The sequence below is a fragment of the Anthonomus grandis genome, chromosome 5 (assembly GCF_022605725.1).
Source record: "Anthonomus grandis grandis chromosome 5, icAntGran1.3, whole genome shotgun sequence".
NCBI lineage: Eukaryota > Metazoa > Arthropoda > Insecta > Coleoptera > Curculionidae > Anthonomus > Anthonomus grandis.
Window position 1 is genome coordinate 17923417 of NC_065550.1, and position 3623 is coordinate 17927039.

Here is a 3623-nt window from a genome sequence, read left to right on the forward strand (position 1 = left end):
ATAGCCTATCCAAGCGAGGGGTGGTTGAAACCAAAAGTAAATACCGCTTCATACAAGCGACATTAATTTAATACAAACACTACCATAATATTATACTGCCCTGCTTAACGTAAAGGGCGTATCTGACATTTTATCGAAAATTGGGTTAAAGGCTTGTTGGATAGCCCATAATATATATCACCTTATTTATAATGCTAAAAGGCGTATCTGCTGTCCATCTAACTTAAAAATCCTAATAAAATATTAGCTATCTGTAATACATACACATACTACTATGCCAAATGGTCGTATCCAACAATTTTTAGGCTAAAAGAGCATATCTACATGCATTTTGTCACATTCGCCCTTTTAGCGTAGCTTTTAGCAACCCTTTTGTAGTTACGAAAATGCAAATACTTTAGATGTGGCATAAATGCTCCGCCTCTGATACTATAAAGTATTAAATGTGTTAATATTAACGGCTGTCAGTAAGGCTCTTGTATACGTCTGTCACAGTCAAATCATTTTGGTGGCGTTAATTGAGTTGGTTCTTCCAAGATATGAATCCTTGAAGGAAGTAATATTTACGGGGAGAATCATAGCATTCAATGAATCTTTTGTACCAGTGGGGACTAAACAACAGAACAGGAAGCCCATAGCAGTTATTTGGCATGAAGGTGTGGCCGGACGCTCAAAAAGTGATATCATTAGCACATTTTATTCATTTTTTGTACGACATAGGGATGACAAACATAATAATTCTGTAGCTTGATAATTGCTCAGCACAAAATAAAAATTGGGCACTTTTATCATTTTTTGTCAGCATAGTAAATTCAGATGAAATTAACCTTGAAAAACTGGAAATTAAATATTTTGAGCCCGACCACACTTTCATGTCGGCGGATTCATTCCACCACCAGGTTGAGATATCCCTTAAAAAAAAAAGGAAAAGTTTATGATTTTCCTGATTTTGAAGACTGTGTACAAAATGCAAACAGTGGTAAAGTTTTGGTAATAAATATGCAACATAATAATTTCTACAATTGGTTAGACCACAGCTCTCAATATAAAATTAAAAATATTAAACCAAGTCGACCATACCTAAATAAAATGGTGCACATCCAGTTTTCACGAAGGGAGTTTACTTTGACTTACAAATATAGCTTTTGTGACGATTTTGTCGAGTTAAATTTTCTAAACGCCAAAGTGCAAAAAAAAAGGATTTCCAGAGAAATAGGCTTTCGTTTTGGGAAAAATTACCGGTTCTTTCTGAAGAACCTGAAATGGTAGAAGAAGACGAAGAAGACATATGAGTTTTTTTGTTGAATCATTTGGAATCTTGTAAGATTTTTTGAATTTGAGGCAATAAAACTGTATTTTAACGAATGTTTTTTTATTACTTAATCACTTTTTATAAGTTGATAAAAATATTCAAACATTATTCTATATGTATTAAATTTCATAGTTCAGACATCTTTTAATTTAATCAGCAAACGGTAAAACGATACTAAGGAAAATAGGCGTATCTGCCATAACTCAAAATCTAAAAAGAAGTTGCAATTTTTATTAATGCCACTGATTTTTTAAGAAAAAATTACTAGAAACTCCATATCTTTCATTTTAGTGAAGTTTATCGTAATAGGTGGCACGTTAAAAAATACAAAACCTTCATTACCTCAAAACACTGTTTTTGCAGATACGCCCATTAGCTTATGGAGGGCAGTATATATCTATTTTTCAAAATATACAAGGTTTCTTTTTAGGTATATTTTTTAAGAACTGTAAAACCACAAGTGGGTTTTGTTCAAACTCCATCCAAAAGAATAATGAAGTTTTAAGAATAACGTCGATGTATACCGGGTGGTGCGTCGCCGAGCGGAACATAGGAAAACCCATGTAAATTTTAAGGGAGTCAATTATTGGGTTCCCTGTACATTTTATAGAAAAAATGTAACATAACTTTTTGAAGAGACCAATCTGGCAAACCCTTGTGCAAAGTTTCAAAAAAATTTAATAAGCGAATCTTGAATTATTCAATTAAATGTAATTGCAAAATTAGCAAATTTTCGGTTCAGGTAAAACCAAACGGGCACCAGTAAAATGAATATTGTCACTGACGTGGAAAAGTGTCAATAAAGCAGTGACAATCGATATTTGAAAACAAGTATGAATTATTCAATCGACCAAAAAATAGATATAAATATTTAATATAACTTCATCGTTTTTCTTCTTCATCTTTTCGTATTAAATAAAAGTTTAGATAAAAAAGTAATGTTAACGTGTCTTACTTTGAATGTATGGTTGTGAGATTAATAAAACGAAAAAAAAATTTCTTGTATTTGGCTGTACGTCAGATTTGACAAAGCCTTATAACAAATTGTTTGCTGGTGGCTGGTGTCTGGTTTTACCTGAACCGAAAATTTGGTAATTTTGCAATTACATTTAATTGAATAATTCAAGATTCGCTTATTAAAATTTTTTAAAACTTTGCACGAGGGTTTGCCAGATTGGTAACTTCAAGAAGTTATCTTGATTTTTTCTATAAAATGCACAGGGAAGCCAATAATTGACCCCCTTAACATTTACATGGGATTTCCTATGTTCCGCTCAACGACGCACCACCCGGTACAATAGAGCGCCACAGAATATATATGTAAACAAAATATAACCGATGGACCGCAATATTAAAACATCCCATATATCCGATAGCCTCAACCGTGATGTCATTTGAAATTTTTGACAGTAACCATTCGTTCTTACCAGACTAACGCTTGGACAGGCTATATCTCTCTTATGATAAATGGGAATAGGATCTCAAAAGAATTTTATTAACCTACGGAAGGGTTTCCGTAGGTTAATATTTTGTGAATGGGATTCGAGTCACATCCTTTTAAAGCGCGTTCAATTCGCTTTTCAGTGGTATTCTAGTTTGTAGCCTTTTGTCCAGATGTTTCCGAATAATCGCGTTTTGAAGTTGCAGAAACAAGTAAACTTGCCTGCATTTCGATTTTAGCTTTCACACAAGATTTTTTATTTATTGATTATTTTACATCGGGCAGTATAACTTTTTAATTGCGAAAGAGAAATTTTAAAATAAAACACCTCGAAAACGTATCCCTACCATTTGAGAAGACCCCATGGATAATTGACTGGCATTCTACTGCAACTCGTCTTTTAAGATCAGAAATACCAGCAGTTTTGTTTTATAAACAATGGATTTATGTTTATAAAACATGTTCCCAATAGATCCGCCTCTGTCAATCCATTTATCCGGAATTTCTCATTCAACCACTGTCGTACCGTATGAAAATAATGGGGTGAAACACCCTCCTTTTGAAATGTTGACAAATCCTCCTGTGAAACTAAATTACCCTCAAAGGACCAGTAATTATATTTCCAAGAATACCAGCTCAAACGTTAACTTTTTGGGAATATTTTGAATCTCCTCAAAACATTTTCGTTACTCCAATATCGATAATTTTGTTTGTTACCATTTGCATTTAGAAAAAATACACATTCTGCCGAATATCTGTTTTAGGATTGCATGTTTTAGCAGTATAGATCAAAACCAATCGGTTTTAGCTCAGAAAGTCACAGTATCTGTTGACTTTCAGGCTAGCGACTTTTAGGGTGATGCAGCAGTA